The sequence below is a fragment of the Bombus fervidus genome, chromosome 3, assembly GCF_041682495.2.
Source record: "Bombus fervidus isolate BK054 chromosome 3, iyBomFerv1, whole genome shotgun sequence".
Classification (NCBI taxonomy): Eukaryota; Metazoa; Arthropoda; class Insecta; order Hymenoptera; family Apidae; genus Bombus; species Bombus fervidus.
In genome coordinates, this window is record NC_091519.1 from 6,781,143 (window position 1) to 6,804,250 (window position 23,108).

General features: G+C 33.7%; 1 long non-coding RNA gene across 1 annotated transcript; it reads left to right on the forward strand.

Annotated features, from left to right (window-relative positions):
* The first annotated feature begins 1,233 nt into the window (after nt 1–1,233).
* On the forward strand, nt 1,234–9,552 carry LOC139998520 (uncharacterized). The gene is made up of 3 exons (XR_011803315.1): nt 1,234–1,446; nt 4,889–5,030; nt 8,671–9,552. It is a non-coding gene; the product is annotated as an uncharacterized lncRNA (long non-coding RNA).
* Nucleotides 9,553–23,108: the final 13,556 nt, after the last annotated feature.

A 23,108-nucleotide genomic window follows, 5' to 3' on the forward strand; every position in this document is an offset into this window, starting at 1 on the left:
AAATATTTACATTAAAAAATTCTAACATAAGAAATAGGTGTACAAAAGTGTATGCAACGCCTGCGACATAGGCACGTCCATTTCTCTGGTGTGTAGCGGTGCAATCATCATTCCGGCGTCGATAACTTTCTACAAGTTTGAAGCAAATGTTGTCCAAACCAGTTTTTACGCGAAATAAAATTTATTATGATCAAGTGATATTATCGCTCTGTCTATATATTATCCTTTCTTTTCTTAACTCCTCACAGTATCGTGATCTGTGACTGCATGTATTACAATTAACATACGAGTATCGATATAGTTGTCTTATGAAAACACGTAAACGTTAAATAAAATAGCAATGCCTCGTATATAACAGTGTGATATTATTAATTTAATAATCAGCCTGTTTATGTTATTAGTATTAGGCAAATTGTTTCAAAATAATAACCTAAAATTACTCTCAAAATTGGGCGAGACATTGTCTCATAGAAGGCTAATGAATGGTATAGAATTATAATTTCATTTAAGGAATAGAATATACAATGAGATATAAAAATACTAGAAATTTATTATAAATGCGACAAACAGCTATTAATTTGATAATTTAGCAAAGTAAAACATTAGAAATATATTGCTAACGTAATAAATAGCTATTAATTATGAAATATATAACAATACAATTACAAATTTGGTCATTAGGGTAGAAATAATCAAGAATTAATGACATTAACATGATTTAGAATATCAAAAATTCACTATGATGGAAGTTTTATAAATTAACACTACCTGGAAGTGCATATGGGAGAAATCATGGAGACCGCAAACAGGACATCGTATTAACAACAATAAGATAATGATAATAATGGCAGCTTATTAAACGTAGAATATAGTAAAAGAAAAATTGTGTAAGTAAAGTAATTTCAACGATTTCTCGGGAAGGCCACAATTCCCCGAGGCATCTGCATATCGTGCAGGTCGCAGGAGCAATTCAAACGATTATTTCGGTGCCACGTGCCTCGGACCTCTTCGTCGTATGGTTGTTCCTCTTCGTCGGCCGTTCGTTCTCGTTATCGGACCGGTGGACAAGGATGGCTGGACTTCACACGTGATACGTGAAACAAGGACAAAAGTACGAGATGCACCTGTCTGTCGCGAAGGCAAGGTGCCAGGCCGAAGGCAACACTCGCTCGCGCCAACCGCGATAGCGAGCTAATGAGCCACAGCGAAACCGCTATACGTTTTCTGCCAGCACCGACTTATGTATGCGGCGTACTTTAGGCACCACGATGGATTGGCACACCATCGAGATAAAGACGGAAACCGCGAAAGTGATCCTCCAGTTTTATCTTTTTTAATTACGAGTGGCCAATGGGTAGGAGCGAACAAGAGGACCAGAGACTGGGTAGTTCGTTTTCTCGGTTTTTATCCATAATGGCTTAACAGCCAAACCTGCTATTAACTGAGGTAAGTTCTCACAATATTGGTCTTTAATTGTCCCGTGGACTGCCGCAATTATCGGGCAAACGTGCTGATTTAGGTAAATGCCGTGGGTTAAAGAACGAATTAAAGTTATTGGATTTTCGTTAATACGGCCGATTTTTAATTTCGAGGAATTTCATGCCTTGACGCTTTAATACGATGAAGATATAAATTGAGAATTCCTGCGTATGCTCTTTTTAAATGTTTCCAATTGATTTTCATCCCTTTTTTTACATATTTCGAAATGAATATGAATTCGTAAAATCCATTGTGATTACGTATATAATGAATTTCTTGACTACTTAAGTAACATAAACCGGGTTTCGAAGCAACAACGGAGTTATATTATTTATAATTTATTTTAATTTACGAATTTTCAATTTTAGGCTTTATTATTACATCAAAAAATTACTTTATTCAGTACAAATGTCTACCGGATATGTAGTTTGCTAGCTATCAAATTTAATTCTTAATGATCATAGCCAATGCTTGTCCATCAATCATCATGATGCATTTGAATTATGTAACCTGTTTATTTTTCTCCTCTCGTTATCTTCAATCGTCGTTTATTTCATTATTAACGTTGACTGATTGAGAAATACGTCATGCTAACCTTTATTATGAATGATCTAGCGCAATAGGAAGGATTTAATTATAATGGAATGTAATGGCTCTAATATCACATCCTGTCATTTTCGGCAAATAACAAGCAGCTCATGTCATGAATCACCCTTCTGTATATTAAAATTGCATAGCATTATATCTGAAGAAATGAGATTACTTGTATCTTCAGGACAAACGCTATTGTTGTTTCTCTGAATCCTAATTCCTTTATGCCTTTATGAGCTTATCATTATCTGTTATTTGACATGTTGTTACTATGACAACGTTTTAAATTAATAAAAGACTGCAACAATGTTTTGCCAGATCTTTCATTCCGATCTTGTTTTATCAGACGTTTTGAGTCACTAATATATATTAGCGATCTTAGTATGAAGGCAAAATCGCATCCGTTGTAATTACATAATGTAAGAATCCTTAAAATGGAACCATTAAAAGACCCTTTGCATGTACCAGCTTACAGAGTCCATATGAAAACCAAATTACAACTTCGAAGGGATTATTTGACAAGGCTGCAATCTTGTTATGAAAATCAAGCAGAAAGCAAGTTATTTAATTTTTTAAAAAATCATTTTAAAGCAAAAATTAAAAACAATTAAAAACGCCAGAACTACCTACAGCTTTGTACCTTCATATTAATATAATTATCATTACCGTGTCTCATTACACTGCTAGAGAAAAGTTCTTCTTCAAAAAGTTTTGCATTACACACGTAATATATTCATAAAAAGTTTGTATAAGTGTTTAAATAGTTGTCTGAGACACTATATAATATTATGTTATATTAATTATTACATTGCAATATAATATATAATATAATTATAATATTAACTATAAACGCTTATGTACAATTTCATATGGTAATAATGAAATACCTTCCTCATTAAACTGACAGCTTCATTTAACATCATATCAAAATTAAGAGAGTTGAACATTTCTAAAAAATCTACTGCATCTGGCTACAACTGACAAAACTCCGATCAGTTTTTATTGTCGGAAGTATGTGTATTATTATATTGTATGGCGCGAAACGATGGAATTAAGTCATCGGTATTAAATTCCTGCTGAAATCCCAGGCAATCATGCACGGCACGAGAATACGAATTTACCTGTGCCGTAATAACAATCATCGACCTTAAGAAGCCGGTAAGTATGAACGCAGCCTGATATTGGGGTAATTCACAAGCGGATTGCTGTATCGAACAACGATTTCGTCTAAATCGAGCGTCTTTTCATACTTAGTGATTTAACTATTACAAATTAGTAAATTCTTTTGCAAGACAATACCGAATGTAGTAAAACGGGCGAAGTTTAGCAAGTAAACTTTACAAATTACAAGTTACCTGATTGCCTTATTTGACGCGAAATCGTAAAAACTGTCCGTACAATAGAAGTCTGTACTTGTTACCTGTTAACTGTTAACTAGGGATTCAACATTAATTAATCCAAATATTAAAGATTAAATCTTCCTTAAAAATATCACTATGGCTTCTTTAATTTTTTTGGGAAGCTGAGATTTGCCGTTAATTACGGTGGAACTCGGGTGGGGTTGACACGAGAATAATGGGTGGACAAGAACGATCATCCATGAAAAAAGAAACCAATAGTGGAACGAGGAGGAAAGAGGAGGAAGAAAGAAGTTGGAGAAGCGACGGTTTTCATGAAGAGGTCGTGCACCTGCTGTTCGCACGCCACCGACTTCGTTCTTCTTCCTTCTTTCTGCCTTATCCCACCCTTCATCTTCCTCTGTACGTTCGCCCCGTGCACGTGCTACCACAGTCACTTTCGTCCATCCTTTCCTCCTTCCCGTAAGAGAAAAACCAAACAAGTGGTAGGAGATCCGGATTAATCTACGATGTCGCATCGTTTAGGGCAATAAACGAGTGGAACGAGTCGCCGTATAGAACTGCTACTATGTTGACTCTGATTGAACTTAGAGTTCTTTCGGTGATGTTTCATTCACCTTAATTGACTCTTCGAAGATTAGCAGTGTCTCGGTCATCGGTTCAACTTCCCTTTTTACTTCGTTACTTGTTTTTCTCACAGTTAAGCGGGTCATTCAATTCGTTTTTACCTTAAAACACGCGAACATTTTTATGAACGAAATATTTCGGCATTTTTGTATTGTACAAAATGTAATGTAAACGTAATAAAAATTTGATACGAACAAAATATTCTGAACATTCCTAAATATGTTTAAAAATATCGTATGATTTTATAATTATGCCAAAGTGCAAGAAATTTCTGGTTAAGCAATTTTGAACAAATCTTTTTCTTTTGTGCAAGAAGATACATATGAATTATTCGTCTATTTAATATTCTTTCATTTGATAAATTTGTAAAAGGATGTATGTTAAACCAACTAATGTAATAATTAATTAATTGATTAAATATTTCACCATTGAACTTTCATACACGCGTTAAGAAGAAGAGCGTACCAATATGTGATATAGTTATTGAATCTTTCAGGTATCCTGTAATCAATAACCATTGAAGCAAAACCTATTATTAATAGATACTATAAACATAATCTTTTATAATAACGAAATATCAATTTCGATCACGTTTGTAGAGACTGGTGTCAGTGAAGGATGCGAGCGAGAAAGAAAGTAGAATGTTGCAAAGTAGGGAGCCGAACCATTAAAGAAAGGGAAGGAGAGGCAGGGCGCGTGCCGTGCTTATTAACTTTTTTCCTTTCTGACGTATATATTGGGTCTTTTTATTCGTTTGTCTCCTTTTATCAACGCTTTCGCAACGCTTTTTCGAAAGGAGAGAAGACAAGTTGGGTAAATTCGTTTTCTTGCAGGTCGACGCATCCGACCGTTGGAATTCTTGTTACAAGGACGTTTAATGAAAATTTATATTATCTTATAAAACGTATGTGTAGCAGTTGAAACGACTAAATGGTTTTGTTCGTTCGACCAAGAACGTTCAGCAAACTTAATAAGGTACGTTAATAATTCGATTTGTTTATTTTTGCTCCGTTTCTTTTTATGGGATGTACGGTTGATTGTATACAAGTGTTTTCTGTTCTTACGTAAACTTTCTACCTTGCACTGCTTCACCAGAGAAATTCACTTCTATCTGAAGCAAAAATTTCACCTCCTCCTGTTTTATGACTGTTACGTTATACATTAAAGTTTATGTTTCGCGTCTCACCTTGTAATAGGTATTCTACGTTCTATATTTTATATTACGTGTTTCATACAGCCTTAAATAATTGCAGAGTTTCGGCCGGTATTCCATGCACTCAATACTTTTTTTATGAATCCATACTCATATATTCTGATATAGCACATGTTTAAACCGCACGCATTTATGTCCGTATGACTTAACAGTTATGCCTCTCCATTGAAGTATCTCTAAACAGAAAAAATAGAAGTTCGTACTACATAGCTATCACCTTCGAAACTCGATGTTTCATCTTTTTTCTAATGACTTCACTGGATTCCACAATTTTTGCAGTTTTTATGTAGTCATGCTTTATATAGCACGCGTGAGATATTAAGCCTTTTACTTAACTTTTACACTGAAACATTTTCCAACCAAGATTCATGTTTCGAAAAGAAAAACGTTACTAATGTTTATAAATTCATTTATACAGTTTCCTTGTTCGCTCTTCCATTTCGCGTCAATTACTGCTTCCTCGGTTTATATTATATTGTAAGATTATGGTATTTTTTCATACCGCTTATTTTTGAAGTTTTTTTTTTGTCCGTGACTGCACGAAAATTAAGCGGAGAAATTAATTTTTTTTAATTAAATCGCGAATGAAATGGAATTTCTATTGAAAATTCTTGGAAATATCCAAACTTTGAAAAAATGTGCGACAGCGTAGATAGTAAAAATAAAATATAAATAAAATAGGACTGCTCGCTTTACTATATTGTATTTACTTTCCCACGTTGTTGCCCACCATGTTTATCATTATTCGCAGTGCACACGCTTATTTTTCTTCATTTAGTTCGGTTCTTTCAGCGGGTAGTTGTCTCCCTCTCCGTTCCTCTGCTTTTCCTACTCTGTGTACGTACGTGCGCGCGCGCCTGCGGACTTTTTTCATGTTTTTATGCACTGCTCGTTTTTCCCTTCCGAAATATAATTGGCGGTGCGATGCACCTGTCTTCCCCTCTCTCTCAACCCCCCGCCCCCCGCCTCCCTTCCGACGGTCTTCTGACCACTTCTTGTACTGCAACTTCTCTCCAGCTTATCCCATGATACCGACTTCCACGTATTCTGGCGCGTGCCACACTTACTCGAAATACGCTTCACAAGGTTGTACAATGCGTGGAGGCACGCTAACAGAAAATTAACATGATAGAAAAACCTCGAGAGAGTCATTAAGACCGCGGTCTCGATCAATACCGATGCTTCCACTAATTATGTTAATCTTTTATCACATTAAAATCACACGATTCTACAAATTTAAAAAAGGCTTTATCGAACGAGATTAAGCTGAATCACATATTCCTGTTCACATGATTTTGTTTATACATTTTATTATAAGGTCTACAGTGTGAAACGAACTTTTATTGGTTTTATGACGTTTACATTGCCGAGCAAATTACTTTTTATTTTTATAGTGATTAATTTATGATTTTAATTTTGGTATATTCGGTCTTGAAGAATCTCGCATACGTTCTTCTGGATTAAATCGAATTTCATTCGTTTATGATTATAACGTTGGATGCTACTGAAGTAATAATATCAAGCTTCAAATTGAAGTTGCTAAAAATAATTGAATTGAAATAAAGACACAAAGATATCGAATTGGAAAGGAAATACGATTTTGGTAGAAACGTTCTAACGCATTATAGTACCTATAAAAATTTGATAAAGTAAGGAATTTCATGAACTATGCAGTTCACATATACAATTATAAACTAATTCTCCTGATAATTTCCTAATAATTAAACATCAAACAATTTTTTAAACCTCTATTTAGTTGTCTAGACACTGTTGCATAATTAAATTAGTTACTAACTAATATTAGTAGGGAAATTTGACAAATTACACATTAAAAGTTACTTATAAAAATAAAGTTTCTTACTTGTCGATTCACTAAGATTATTAGTTGATAACATATTGTACAGAAGGTATCTTCTCAGACGGCACTATTTCACTATAAGATTAATCAATCACTAGAAAAGCTTTATTGAAATTTTCATTTACTTGAAAAGGATTAAATTAAAATTAATTTAAAAGATTAAGTTTAAAGGATTGCATTAAAAAGAGACATAATACATTAACGACATAATACATTAAAAGTAACAGAGCTGTTAATACTTCTCAAAAATAAAGTTCAAAAATTTTTAACTTGTTAACTTAAAAATCTGTTAAATAGAATCTTACTACTTTTCAAATTATGCTTATTTCGAGTTTCGATGCAAAGAACAAACGATGTATTCGCCTGAAATTTATATACCTTCGTTCAAATTAACTAGTATCTGACTTGGCAACACAGTTAAAGTTTTACTACTTAATAGAATTTGTGTGCGATAGCTTTCAAGAAACGAAATCAGAGGCAAAGGAAAGAGAAGCGTACGAATATAAATTGTTACTTTATGTTACAATAAAATCCGGACAGCAGCGATATCGACTTTTGGACGATTGAAAATTTTTATGCCAACGGACAGCTGGACGTTTAAAATTGCAACCAGTTCAAATAAGGAAAGTAAAATTGATACCTGTAATCTTGTTTCTCAACACTCGATTCTCTCGTAAGATTGGTGGCTAAACTTGACAAATCGCGGCCGAAGAATATCTCGACGGCAACGGAAGTTGATTCAGCTAAGCAAGCATCGTCCTTGCGGATTAGATCGAATGAAAGGAACGAATCGACCTGCGCGAACTTCTTCGATCCCTTCCTCCCGCCCCAGTAAATCTCAAGTTCAAACATATGCTTCAGAGCTCGTTTGGTAAATAATGAGGTCGATATATTATTCTGTAGCAATGATCAATTATTTGAATACTTATTATAAAAATCTTGTATGAATATATGATATATAAAGTATTTTAAAGTTTTATTAGCGCTATAATGAAATACGACTGCAATGACTAAATTTTTTAGTAAAGATTGAAGCTAGTTCAACAATGTATATAGGAGTTATAAGATAATTATTGCACATGTGAATAGACTTTTCAGAGGTCACAGAAGCATTTGAACAGATAACAATTCATTATAAGATTGTAGTAAACTTCAATATGTTTTTGACAACCTGTATCTCTAGTTCTAAAATGACTATTCATATTATATTAAATTCTATATTAATAAACATTATTTTATATTATTAATATTCATATCATAAATTACTTCTATGATCTTTACGAAATGTATGCACTTTTATGTTTTACAGCATTTTTCAAACTTCATCGATATGATGATGGTAGTTGTACCTTATTATAATGCTGACTAAGTTGAAATTTAAGCATCATCTACTATCCCTAGTATATCACATATGTACGATATATCCACAACATTTTTCTATAATAATGTGCTTTGACCCTACCATCAATTTCCTTATAGCGCTTACGGTATCAATCGAATGGCAGCCGAATTGAACAATATTTTCTTCTTTTCCTTCGAAACAGAGAAAAGAGAAACGCCGAAGGGAGTTCAGAACGGGCATCGGCCTCGTAGAGGGTTCCTCTTCTCCTTCGAGGGAACTTCTTTGAACAGACGGATTCGAGACGACCCCCGTGCTACGAAGAACGAACCGCTACTTCCAGTAGTTTTCTCCTCTTTTTCTGCCAGCCTATCTTCTCTTTTTCCCTCGCTCTGTCGTTTCATTTTCTACCCTCAACGGCTCGTGCAGGATTTCTTTCATAGCGAAGTAGAAATCATTGGGTTCCTTTTTCCTTCAACCCGGCCTTATCCCCTCCCCCCTTCTTCCTCTTTTCGTTTCAATCACCCTTCGTCCCCCTCACTGGTTCCATAACTTGAAAGAGTATTCTTCCATGGTTTTTCCATAGAAGAACGTCGATCTATTCCGCCTCGTGTCAGATATGGAGATTTATTTTCACGATTGGGACGTCTTTCTCTTTCAGTTTCCCTGGTTCTTGGTCGCTCGTCGGATAGTGAGGGACGTGAGATTTTATTGTTCAGATTCGATCGTGTCATGCCGATATCCATTTCTTACGGGAAATCTCCTACCTTTCGTCGAATTTTGACAGCGAGATTTCGCTTTCTTTCATTCGGATGCTTAGTATACAATCTTTCTGATGTTTTCTGATACGAATATTTCCAGGACTGTTTGCACCCAATATCCGTACTTTGTATGTATTTACAGATATATAGCACAAATGTCGGATGACAGTGAGAAAGCAAACAGAAGGATAAGAGCAATTAATGAAACTTAACAGAGTTTAATAAAGTTCATCATTGTGTAATGGTTTTTATTTAACAACTTTAATTAGCTCTAATTTATGAGAAAATTTTGTATTGTCTATTTTAAACATATACAACCATTTAAACATATATAACCGTGTTTAACCTTTTGAACTCCATAGCGCAGCTTACGATGCAATACGGAGAACCTTGCTAATTTCTATCCCGACTAACACAAAACAAGAGACTTAAATAGTTGTTTCAACATATCTATAAAAATTCTTTCTTTTTATTTTTATTAATAATTACTCTTTTTTATCGTGTATTACATTACTAAAAATAAAAAATAATTGGAAAATAAACATGACATTTACCGATGGAACAAATTAATTTAGCAATTCTAAAACGATAATAATTCTCGAATGATTTCACGGCATGTACATATACCTACTTTAACACTTTTTGGTAAAAGTCGGCAAATTACATGTATCAATTAACGTGACCAAATATATCACGTTTAGAATAAAGTTACAATGTATTTTTTATATGCGTCGACGCATGAAAATACAAAAAATTAATTCCAGAGTATACTTTATTTTATATTATTTTCCTTTGCTTTGTGACATTTTTCTTATCTTTAATCATTTTAAAAACAGAACTTGCCTCTGTTGTGGAAGATTTTCTGTAAACAGCGTGTTACTAAATCCAATTAATTTGAGCAATAAAGAAATAAGTAACAATAAGAGAAAAATCGTACGATAACTATAAAGTAAAACGACATTTGCCTATATGTTCTTATTTTTTTTATACCTTGTACAAATTAGTATCTTATATCGTATTACTCCATTTCACTTATTTATCTATTATAGACCTACTTATTCCTTCATGCGCAAAATTGAACTTACTATTTTCAAGATAATTGTGTGTTCAATACATTTTGACAGAAGTAATATTCGCCACCAATTAGTATATCTTTCACTTGAATATAGGTCATCGAAAGGGAATTAAAATACTGAACTTAAAGATAGATGTAATAAATATGGTGAACGGTCATTGCTATTATTTTTAGTGATACGATCAACATAACATTCGGTTGAAGCAGACCGCAGGCCCTTTTCCCATATCCACCACCAAAACCGTGAATTATGTATGCGTGCGCACGTTCAAACGGCCGCCTGCATATAGTTATTTAATATTTCCATTAATTCAGCCCTGACACAGTCGAGCACATGTGTATCCCTTTTCGGATATGTTTACGATTTTACATTTTCTATTTTACATTTTAAAATGCAATTCGTAAATCTTACGAAGTATCTAACTCATAACGGATATTAATATTCAATGTACACAATGTTTTTATTGAGTTCAGAACATTATAAATATGCTAAATCTATTTTATTGGATATTATTTATTTTAATTTCTTGGATATTTGTGTGGTAAGTAATAAAGAACCAATAATTTAAAGAACAGTTTCGTTCGCCAACTAAAGTGATAAATTATCGATATATCGTAGTTTGACATTTGTAAAATATTAAAGGCGCAATATTTCTCCGTCATTTTTGTCTCAATTATATTTTTCTAACGTTAAAGAATAGGATGAGTTCAAATAAAATATGAAAAAACTGTTATTAGTGTTTATGATCCACGTTTCAATTTTATGTTAGACATAGATCTCCTTAGGATATTAAAAACTTTATTTGTTTATGAAAATAAAAGTAAAATTGGAATATATGAAATCGAAAATGACAACAAGACTAAGTAAAAAATTAGCATAGGTACTTTCTGGTGCTATAATATAAAATTAATAAAATATAATTTTACACATACTAATAAATTTATCGCTACCAGACTTCATAATTCTTGTAAAATAAACCGTTTGATATTTACTACATTAGAAAAATTGAAATTTCGTGAATTCTATTTTACATGAAAATGCATATTATTCAATGAATAAAGCTTATCACAATTACAAGTCTCGATATCAATATTTAATCCTAATGTCAATGTTATACATGGGCATATACGTACACATTAAATAAATTGATACAATCTGTTATATATTAAATGAAAAATCGAATAACACATTGAATCTTTACTTTGGTATTTCTCCTTTGAAAAATTTTTCATTTTCAACTTGTAAACGTTTTCTGATTATTAATTTGATAAACGAATAAAATTGATGTTTCTATGACTTCGTGGTTACATTTGATATAAAATATTAAAATAAGATGATACAAAAAGTAAAAACATGTCTTACAACGAAATGTAAATACGTTACTCTACGAACGGAAAATAACTCATCGCGACAGGATATTTCATACTGGGAAGCAAGAGATACTGGAAATACATCATTTTGTATACACTTCACCTATACTTATACATACTCTGTTGCACGTAAATAGCATATGTACCTACGTGTACAGACGGTTGTACTATTGAACAAACCATCAAGTCTGGACGAAAATAAAAAAGGAACAAGAAATCCTTTCAGTCGTATCGACGCATAAAATGATAAATTAGATATGCATACGCGACTAATGCATACGCACGCAATATGCAGGCATATCTGGGCGAACCGGCATGGTATCGGCAAGGGCTAATCCCAATTTGCATCCCCGAACTTCGACTTGATCCAGAAACCTGACTGCTCCCCTGATTTTCGGCATTCAGGTGGCATATGTCGCCCCTACCAGAACTTACGGCCGAAACGTATGCCGATACGAGAACCGTGATCCGGCATAACTGCACTGATCTCATGTGGTGACACAGTGATCCTCAATCGAATTAGCCGCGTTTTATCTTTCGTCGATATATTTTTTATTAAATGACGGTAACGTCAAGATACTTTCACACAAATTTAAAAAACGGGAGCAACAACAAAATTTCTAACTTTGCACTTTATTTCAATTTCAATTATCGCTTTTAATTATTTATCGAAATGCGTTTAAGAGGATTATTGGCGTTTTATAAATTTTTCATCTGCTACGAATGCAATTTCGTCGAGTGTTTCCGTATAAAGTTGTTAGTTTACGAGCGTCTAACATGCACGATTCCACCCAAAGGAGAATAACGCGTAGTCAATCAAAAAGTTCGATGCGGCATAAAGGAACTGCTATATTCAATTTACATAAAAAGGCGGTTCTCAGCTAAATCTAAGGGATTAGGGGTTATAATTCAGCGAAGGTGAACAATGCCAAGCACGAACTGCATCGCTAATGACGGAGGAACGTTCGCAGGAGCGACGATCAGATTTCGTCGTGCAAAAATCATTTCACCTTGAATGGAGTATCATTATGCAATCACGTAATGCCAGGATTTAAAAAATCACAGACATTTCTCTAACCGTTAATTGCTTGAAAACCACTGGCCTCGTGCGAACACGCATGTGCAGGCACTCGCCGAGATAAATGGAGGGTTGCGTGGCACCCCTGACGCACGAGCGTGTTAAACAGAGGAGGACAGACGCGGGGAAAGAAAGAAATATGAAGTGGAATAGAGAGAGCGAGAGTGAGAAAGAGAGTGAGTTGGTGGAAAAGGGGAGATAGAGCAAAAGAGTAAGGAGAACGGCGCTGGTGCGAACGCACGGGGTCGAAGACACAAAAGAATAACGTCGCATGCCACGGGGCTGAATCCACCCCTAAAATTCACTCTCCTGCGCTTCTCTCACGTGTGCAAGGTTGCCTTAACATTGCAATGCACGATTCTAGTCAGCGACTGCAAGTAGACATGCAGCGGAAAGAAAAAAAAGGAACTCGTTTACAGACAACTTATTGATTTTTCATATCGGTAAAATTGTTAGTGTGTTAGAAGTTTAAATTCCATTCGTCAAAGACACGTTCAAAATGTATTGACTTCGAAGTGTATCGATATCATTTGAAATAAATACAATGTTTGTTACATTAGGAAAATGTTATTGAATGCACGTGACAATCAAATATGTTGTTAACTTCATTATCAGCTTGTTAATAATATACAATCTGACTACAAAGCTTTTTCTACAAAAAGATCTATTGCGCTATGAACTACTGCATCCTAGAAATAGTGCAATTAAAAAAGAAGTAGAATCTATTAAGTTATTTATTGTTTACTTTCAATTGCTGTGCAAATATCGCTATGTCTATCAAGTACTGAAATATTTCTTGATATTCTTCGACAAAAACATATAATATAAAAATAAAAAGAAGAAAGATGAATCTACTATAAGTATACATTACAAATACATATAAATAACCGCGAGATTACTGCAACAATCTTCAAACATTATAAAAATTTCTGATAAAAATAAACCATTTTCTAATTGGGTTTCGTCATAGCAACACTTAACTTCCGTAGAAATACGAAAGTTAACTAAAATGATTGGAATGATCAACGATATGATAATGTTAATCACCGCATCGCCGAAAATCCACATAGTATCAGAGGTGCGGCAATATCCGAAGATATATATAAAAAGCGAGACTCTACGACTCTACAAGTGGTTGTCAGCGAAGGAGAGAACCACTGTGCACGTGGCTGATGGGTGCACAGGGTGGTTGGATGAGTCTTGGGATATTTTTGGGGTGGGCAACAGGCAAGAGCACTCTACGTAGAGGGTGCCCCGGGCTTTTTTGGATCGGGTCGCTGCGCGTACGATTGAACGAAGGGAGACAGGAGGAGGGAAGCTGAGAAAGAAAGAGCGTGGCAAAGAGAAATGAGAGAGAAGGAAAGGCCAAAATCGAATGTGGCCAGGTTTGGCGGAAGGGGGGGGGGGAATGGAAGAGGGCAGAAACCATCTGCCCGCATATGTTATGCTCCATGGATATTGGACGCAAACCATAAGAAAGAACCGTTCATTGGAAACCAGGAACCAACTATCTGTCCGGCTAGCAGAGGAAGTCGGAAGCCGCGAACCTCCCCCCCCCCCCCCTTCACAGACACTAGGAAACGGGTGTTTTCTTAATTAAGGAACGTGGTTCGAAGAAAAATTAGGGATTTTACACGCCTCCGGAGAAGGCTGGTTCCGTTCAGGTTTCTGTGATTTTTAGTTGACGCTCACTCAGATTTCACATAATACCGGAACAAAATTATATCATTATATTGGTCATAATGTGAAACAGAAGGCGTTTAAACATTAAAATTGAAGGGAAAAGGATAGTAACTTCTAATTCTTTCTGAATTACATAAAAAAGCCGCGAACTATGTTAATTATTTTGGATTGATTCGATCATGCGCTAATAAATGAATTATATAAATCGTGTGTCAAGTAACAAAATCTGTTACGATAAGAAACGCGATTATTTAATTATTTAATTCTTTTGGCCGATTGCATTTTCGATAGAACGTCGATTCGATTGTTGCTCGGTATTGGTTAATTTCGGTGTATCCAGGTGCAAGTAGCTCTCACCTGCATCGCGCCGAGATACCTGCAAGTCACCGGCTATGAAAGTGCACATCGCTATCGACGATGCTGATGAGTAAACCGCCTTCAAATCAGTGCAAAATAAATCGAACGTTAATGAGTATTGCGTAAGGTGAAACATATTTATAGCTGGTTCTTTCATTGTTTGCGTACGATGCTTTAATATTTGCTTTTTTTTTACGGGATTACATTTTTTAACTCACACACTAATTTAAAAATTTTGCTTGTAAGTAAATTCTCTTTTGTAATTAATACATTGTTATTAAACACCAATAATATAAAATAGAGATTTTAATGTAAGCGTGACGTAATAATTTATTTGTTTTTCGTTTATTGCATCAAGATACTTCAGGTAAAGAAATGTATATAAATGTAACCCTATATTTAAAAAATATCTACGATGTACAAACATCGTTTAGAGAAGGAAAGACATATGTAGTAATATTTCTATATTAGACGTATTTTCTTTCTATGAGATTCGCAGCTATTTTATTCGGTCCAATTCAACTCCGTTCGTACAACCAATCCACACTGAAGTGTTTGAAATTAAGAATGCTTGGAACTGTTGTATCATGTTCTTTAGTCATGTTCTTTAATCGTACTGCAACTTACATTTATCTCGATTATCAGTCATATCTCCTTAACGAGGGCACATGTTTCTTCCGTGAGCTGTAACCGCAAAGTTAATTGAAGTGAACGTAATCTGTCGGTACGGTAGCAATTTCGTGAAGCGAATCGTTACACACATATCTTTCTCGCTTAAACAATTCAGAAAACAGCGTATTGTCGATCAGATGTTTCCTGAATGACCAAGACCAGCACCTTGATCTCGACATCTCGTTCCCTTTAAACTCTCCGAAGAGGAGGACGATCATCGTATTGTCGTGAAGCAAACGAGATTCCGTTTGGTCGAAACAGCACGCCAAAGGGCAGCTGGTCTCACGTCAGACGTTTCAGGCACACGAACGAAGCGTGTCTGAAACGTCTGTCTCTCTTTCTCCCTTTCCCTTCTCCTTTTCCTCCGACGTCTGGTCGTGTATCCTACTCGAACATACAACACACGATGGCCGTTCCTTGTTTCACTTTCTTGTTCAAGCGGCACGAAGCATACGCCATTGAAGGAAGAGGGATGATATGCCACGCTTCGGCCACGCGACTCCAATCGATACGGGAGTCTCTCTTTCTTGTACCGTGCGGTTATAAGTCGTCAGTGGACCCTGCGGCACTAGGCGATTCTCGATAACAGTTGACCCAAACCTTCGTGATAATAAACCGGATGAAATACCGTTCCTTTAATATACGTTAAAGTACAAATACGCGTGCGTGTGGTCACAAGTCTGCGGACTTTATAGGTGACGTACATATTTCAGTTTTCCAGTAGTGAAACAAACTTCTTCATGTAAATATACTTTTCTCTTTGGATCGAATTGCTTTGCAATTTATATTCCGTAATATCTATTTATACACTATTTTCACACATATATAAAGGTATGATACATATAAAAGGAGAAACACGATTGATATGGTATATAGATATGTAAGTATGTGGACGAAGTATTCACACTTGGAATTTCACTTTGAAATGCGAACGATTAAGCATGCACAAGCAGACATTTTAAAAATTTAATTACATTAAATAAACGAGATTTTAACTTCAATTTATTTATTATATCACTTAAAAGTTAAATAAAAAGGTAGTTAGCACGTAGTAACATTTCTAATTTTTATATTATACAGATATGAAAGCATTAATAATTACAACAATTTTCACGGAAGTTTTATATCTAAAGCAAAGAATAAAATAAAATTGTTATATATAAAATAAATGATATTTATTATCATTGCTGTAATTTTTACGTTCATTTTAAACAAAAATTTTGCCTTTGTTAATATCATTTATATGAAAAAAATTGTGTGTAAAATAAATTATCAATTATATAAATTTGTAACATTCCCGCGTATGAAACTGAAAACGATCTACATTAAAAGTAGCTTGAATGATTTCCAGTGGTGCGACTTTAGACTGGAACTCTTGATTATTATCATTAGTCACGTACCCTTGCAGAATTTTGTCGCACATGCGTCATGGCTCTTCGTAGAACTCCAACTTCTGCTTCGCGGTGGTATTTTCGCTGGAGGTGTAAAAAACTCGCGTTAGATCCGTTGGTGCGGATTAAACCGTATAGCTCCGACTGCATCGAGCAAAAACGAAAATTTCTTCTGCTCCTTTTGCGGTCCAACAAATTCTGAGACGGGAAACGCCTCAGATTTTTAACTTCTGCGTGTTCAAATTGTTGGAACTAATTATTTAGTTAAAATAAAGTATCGTATACTTGTACGCGTTAAAGCCGTACCTACACATTTCACCAGTTTCTGTAATACAATATTATTAAGTGTAAGGACAAAACCAAAACCAATAATTCTGTTTTCGTCTTCATAACTTACGTGTTTATAAAAATAACTTCTTGCTGATATCATGTACTATATTGTAATATAATAAGTTCACTTATATTTTCCAAGCTAAGATATTTTAAAATTTTATTGCTTATAAGGAGATAATATATGTAATTTAGGAAGTTAATATCACGAAGAAAGTTGAATTGATTAATAAAAACATAAAAATTATGAAATATATAAATTTAAATATACATTTATTTCAGTAAAGTTTACATAAAAGAGTTTTTTCAACAAATAATATCGTTATACAATATAGCAGTTGAATTTATTACTATTGAGCTATTATTATTTTTTTAATTATATTATAATTATAATCTAAGTTGACGGTGGAAACAATAATTACCTGTTATAATTACCTACAGCTGAGGCGATATGTTATAACAAAATTTAATCAAACTGACTTTCATGTAATTGTTTATAAATTTATTAGTTATATTATTTACTACTTTTACAATATATATAATGCATTGTCTGAAACATAGATGTTCTAGATTTTTTGAAATCCATTCTGGTGTCCATTAATCCGTCCCTGATTCGCAACGTACTTACACACAATTGCCTGCAATTCGTCCTACGTACCTACGTAGGTGGGTTCTATTCAACTAGAAAAATGTAATTCTAGTCTCCCCTTTGCACTGCGAACCCTGAATAGCTTTTACACATTGCACAAAATTATACGATCACCCTGCTCAGCTTACGTTCCTCTATCTGCGAAACTAATCCATTCCCTTTGATTCTCAGTTCAGATTTTCTATTGTAAACGATATCGTTCTATTTTTCCTTCCCGAAACAACAAAAAGGATACCTACATAGAATTTGTAAAAGGAAATTATTGAAATACTGGATTGAAAAATTTCATAAATAATTTATCGTATATTTCTTACGAACAAAATTTTGTTTCAAATTATGAAAAACATAAATGATTTATTAAAGTAAAATTGTTTAACGCGATGGGAAAGATATAACAGAAATTTTAATTATAAGCTTTTTATTTTATAAGATTTTTCTGGCATTTGCTTTCATCTCTTAAACCTGAGGTATAGTTTGAATATATTTATTTATCCGTATGTTTTAGAACACACATTCTACATTAGTACAATGGACATTTTACAAGATAAGTGAAATATATTATTAATTAAATTGTAAAAAGTATAATACTACAACTTCGAAATAATAACGACAGATGGATATTTAAATATATTAAGATGTTTAATTGTAAATAATAGCTACTATAAATTCGACTAAATGATAAATGTCATCTTCCAATTAAATTAAATTTACACTATTATAATTAAATGATATGCTCTCGAATCATTTTTGATTAGTTAAGAATTTATTTAAAAAAAAAATTGTATAATATTCGTTAATATAAAGTAGGTATATTAACTGTCGGGTGATTAAAGGTTCGGTGATCGGACGAAATCCAATGCCGGACTACGTTTGATCCAATATAAGATTTCTTTTTCTATGCATCAAAGAATCAATTTTCTCATCAACCTTCTAGTCACGCAAACAATACGGATCAAATTAGATCCAGTTTCGTCGGTGAACCGTTATACATAATCTAAAGGAAATCATTTCGTTTTCTATTTTTGGAAAAGATTAATTTTTACCTGCATGTCCTACTACTTCACTAAAATGAGTATTATCTTTTACTTCATTTTCATAGAATAACTTATTATCTTATTGTACCGAATCATTTTCGCGAAAAAGATTTTTAGAGACAATAGATATCCGCTTTTCATCCCGTGAAATACTTGTTGCTCACGTACAGAAGCGAAGTTTCATAGCGGTGGCAGCGGCGATTTGGGAAATTTATGGCTTCGAAATCCGCCCCTGCATCGTGGCACAGTGCGTAACAGAAGTGCGTAGGCATTGGCCGTGCACACGTGCAAGGGCACGCGTCTTAACAAAGGGCCCGCACCGGCCCACCCCCTTTCTGCCCCACTTTATCCATCCCTTTTTCCCTCTCATACGTGCCTAGGACCCTGTCGACTACTCGCGTCGGCCGCTTGACACGTTGTTAGTTGGAACTACTCGTTGCGTTATTACGGCTTTTTCATCGTTCAGCCTCCCGCGGAGCTTTCCATCGCAACCATTTTCGTAGTAAAGGAGGCGCAAATTACGCTACTGTTAAGTCGCCGTTCAATCCTTGGCAATTACACAAAATGATCTTGAAAATACTTTACCAACATTTACAGGATTATCGTTTGCGTTAGGAGATTGCTGTCTCAATGTTACATCGATAAAATTTGTTTCATGCAAATGACAAAAGGCGGAATTTTAAATGAGATGTTTCATTTCATGGTATACGCAAGTGGTGTGTGAATTCTATGAGTGACTGAAATTAAGTTTCATGTAGTAGTGATTTTATTAATTTTAAGATAATCAGTGATGATTCATTTTAAGCTAATTTTTCTTCTTCCAATATTTCTTAAATTTTTTGTTAACTACTAATTAATTATGAAACGAACATTTAAATACTTTCATTCATGTATATTCTTGTTACTGATCTAATAGTTTCAGGAAATTATTATTTCGAAGGACACAAATCACTTTATATCTCTCATCAATACCTGAAAAAGTTATAGAAAGCTTTTGAATGTGTCAGTGTTTGAAATTATGACATGAAGTTTGTTCATTTCTATTTTTGTATTGTTGTGTATTGTTGTGTACTTAAATCGCATATAATTAAGCTGTCGTGTAAAAAAATTAAAGAATTTATTTTTATTACAAATTTCGCACTTATCGATCATGTTTGAATGATAAAACATTTCTATTCTAAATAAGTTAGTATAACTGTGTGTGTGACACCTTTACAGAAAAAGTTCATTATTTCAGGACCATATTGGATCCATTCATATAAAACGTTTTCCATATGGTATTTGTTAACGGAACACTTTAATGTTCGTAGCGATAGTGATTTATGAATGAACGGTCGCAACAGTGATCTTCCTACTTCCGCTTACTGTTACTTTTCTAAAAACTTTAGTTGATCTCTACATGAAGAATGTTGGCTTCATTAACATTAACGAAGGGGCACACCACTCATCTATATACAACCTTGATTATAAGAAATAATCATGATACGCGTTGTTCAGTCAACCAAACTATTTATTTTTATATTTTAAACACTAGTTAAATGTTAATATTAGACGGAAACAAAAACTTGTAAAAATAAATATAATAATTTCTTGCAGTTGCAACATTTTCTCATTTTGTCTTGAAATTTTCAGTTAATGGATATTTGGTAATCGATCGTCAACCGATATTTCAAAATTCTACTATAATTACATTTCAGATATTATAATCTCTAATATCCTTGCCGTTATTGTTCAAGTAATTAATGCTTATGTAATCATCTCAAAGTTTTATGCTCGTTCATTCACATCTTTGATTAGTATGTCAAACATCCTAAATTACCCAACGATTATGGAAATTTCTTACTTAGCGAATCAACAAGGAATTTGCGAATTACATACGCCGAAGGTCGTACTACTGCAATACTAATAAAGCTACATAATATGTTGATCCGGCGTTGCATATCCAACAACAAACAAACAAACTGAAAAGTTTGCAAAAGAGAAACCGACTAATTCCTGCCACCGTAGATGTCGAACGTCTGGCAATGGAGAAAAAGATTCTCAGAAGGCAACAAGCAGTCATGCAAAAAAGGGTCTTTCAATAAATTATTATCATCCGGATTTACGTATCCAAACAAACGAAATCGAGAATCCGATCGGCGTTTCACGGCTAAGATCTCGTTCACACCACGTATATATTACGGAATTTCGGTATTATACACGATACGAGTATCGATACGATTATTTGACCATTTCGAGTTTGATAACTTTATATGTTTATGCCATTCTTGGTGCAACCAAGCTCCCATGAAAGTGTACGCGGAGCCCCACGAAGTTGTTGTGGTTCAGCTAACAATGCCAACTAAGGATTTTAAAATTTGTCGGTGTGCATAATCCTTGGACGATGCAACGTCGTTTCTCGTACGCTCGTTTCTCTCGAGCGGAGATTAAAGATTTTCTTGTGAGGGTCTATTGGACCCAAGTCTATATATTTTGTATTATATATTCGCCGAGCTCCCCATTTTCGTCGTGGAATCTATTTAGCCTCCCTAGTTTAGATTCACAGGGCATAAGACTAGATACAGAATCTAGATCAAATCTCTACGGAGATCTCTAAGTGCTTTGGGTGCTTTGAAAAAAAAACTTGCTGGCTATTTTACAAAATTTGCAGGGGAGATGTATTATTATGTAACATCCTGCAAAATGCAAAATTGGCATGGTAATATATTCTAAAAGAATGTATTGTAATGGTAGTTATAACGATTATTTGTCATTCTTTCAGATTACTTTACTATGAGGAGTTATATTTTAGAGATTCCTTAATAGAAAAATGATTAGCAATATGTAATTGTTGTTAATAATTTAGGTTGCAGTAAGAAAATAAATTGTTTAACATTTATTTTATTTTAATAAAACATTTTATTTTACATATTTATTTTAATAAAATTAAATACGAATGGTAATAACTATTATTTTATTTCGTTTGTGAATAGAGTATTACATTTATGTTGTAAGTGGTAGGCTACTTTCAGACTTAAGAATTAGACAGAAAATAAAGTTTTTCCACGATTCGCCGAATATCTTTCTCTCTATAATATAAAGCTTGCAATTTAAATATACAATTCTAGAAAAATATACAACACAATAAGTTTAACTAGTTAACTGTCATTTTTCAATACATAAATAATAAATGTTGGTAATAAATTCAATTTTGGTTTCAGTTTTTCAATATCTTTGTTTTACGGTATTTTGTTCATTAGTCTTCAATTAGAACATTAATGTGGAGTTTTTATAAAAACAAAGGAAGTTTCGTTTCTGTTATACTTCTTTCCTAAATGTGTTTACATTATCAGAAGTGTTCTAGAAATATCCTGTATCGTGGATTATAATTAAAAGGACTCAGTTTGGCATAGGAATAATTATTTCAGTTTCATCTATGGGACAAAGGTTTTATTTTCAAATACACGAGCTGAATACACATAAATTTTAATGCTAAACCCAGTCGCAAATTATTATTATAATCAGAGATCCATAAGGGATTGCACGTCGTCCGTATATTTCACACTATAAATTGAATCGTGCCCCCCATTATACGGGGTTGGCCTGCGTTCTCAGGCCTAGGTATACAGAATATAAACTGGATCTAGGCCAAATCCCTCTGGACCTTTCGTTCCTGCGATACAATCACGAACCCATGGATGAATTGTGAGAAAATTTATTTGGAGTTTCGTTTTTTGTTCATATTACAATTTACGAGCAGGAAATGCCGTTACACTGTACTCTTGTGTAAGAGTCACTCGTGTACAATTGTTTTAATCGTTATGGTGACCGAAAAATAATTTACCTTCTAATTTATCTTTCGCGTGCTTCAACTCATAATTTTATTAGTGAAATTCAAAATCCAATTTTTATGGTACAAAAAGGCATATGCTATGGTTATCGTTTTATTTGAACAACATTGACATTATTCTTGAACAATGTTTAAATATTAATACAGTGTTATGTAAATATTCTTAACGACATTATACTAACAAATACTTTAAAGTGCTTTTGTATATAATTGAATATTATTATCTATTGCGTTCATTATTTTACTTGTTGTGCACACTATTTATTTGAAATTTGAAACTTATTAATTACTTAGAGATTTTTTAGATTACATTTAAAAAACTTTAACATTATTGAAATACAACATAGGATTACGATATTAATAAGTGAGTATACTATAAAGAATTATAAAATGTGAATTATAAAAACATATAA